This window comes from Otolemur garnettii, unplaced genomic scaffold, assembly GCF_000181295.1.
Source record: "Otolemur garnettii isolate 467f Iridium unplaced genomic scaffold, OtoGar3 scaffold00174, whole genome shotgun sequence".
NCBI lineage: Eukaryota > Metazoa > Chordata > Mammalia > Primates > Galagidae > Otolemur > Otolemur garnettii.
The window spans coordinates 1,879,604-1,880,639 of record NW_003852569.1 but is presented as its reverse complement, the minus strand read 5'-3'; positions in this window follow the sequence as shown (position 1 = coordinate 1,880,639).

Sequence of the window (1,036 nt, the reverse complement as noted above, 5' to 3'; positions counted from 1 at the left end):
AGGCTGAGGCAGGAGACTCGCTTGAGCCCAGGAGTTGGAGGTTGCTGTGAGCTGTGATGCCATTGCACTCTACCCAGGGGGATAGCTTGAGGCTCTGTCTCAAAAAAAAAAAAAAAAGAAAAAGAAATTGTAATACTCAATGTACACTAACAACATTTATTGTCTTACATATTATATATTGTATCTCCTGTGATTGCAGCAGTCAAATATGACTAATTACACCCCTCTATACAGACACTAAGAGGTTAAAAGCAATCGCTCCAGGTAGTACCTGTAATTCAGTGGGTAGGGCACCAGGCACATACACTACACCAGGGCTGGTGGGTTCAAACCTGGCCTAGGCCTGCTAAACAATGACAACTACAATAAAAAAAAATAGCTGGGCATTATGGTGGGCACCTCCCAGCTACTTGAGAGGCTGAGGCAAGAAAATCACTTAAGCCCAAGAGTTTGTGGTTGCAGTGAGCTGGGACACCATGGCACTATCAAGGTGACAGCTTAAGACTGTCCCAAAATAAATAAATAAAAGAAACCACCATGGCTCCTGCTTATTGAATAGATTAGTGAATAGCGATTACAATATAATTCACTTACAGTGTTGGAGCTGGGTGGCACCTGTAGCTCAAGCAGCTAAGGCACCAGCCACATACACCAGAGCTGGTGGGTTCAAATCCTGCCCAGGTCTGCCAACAATGACAACTACAACCAAAAATAGCCTGGTGTTGTGGCAGGCATCTGTAGTTCCATCTACTTGGGAGGCTGAGGCAAGAGAATTGCTTCAGCCCAGGAGTTGGAGGTTGCTGTGAGCTGTGACACCACAGGACTCTACCCAGGGCGATAGCTTGAGGCTCTGTCTCAAAAAACAAAAAAAGTGTTGGAGCCAATGCTCAAATCTAAACTCAGTCCAACAGGTATTAAAACACTTAATTCGGCTTGGCGCCTGTGGCTCAAGTGGCTAAGGCGCCAGCCACATATACCTAAGGTGGTGGGTTCCAATCCAGCCCAGGCCCACCAAACAACAATGATGGCTGCAAAC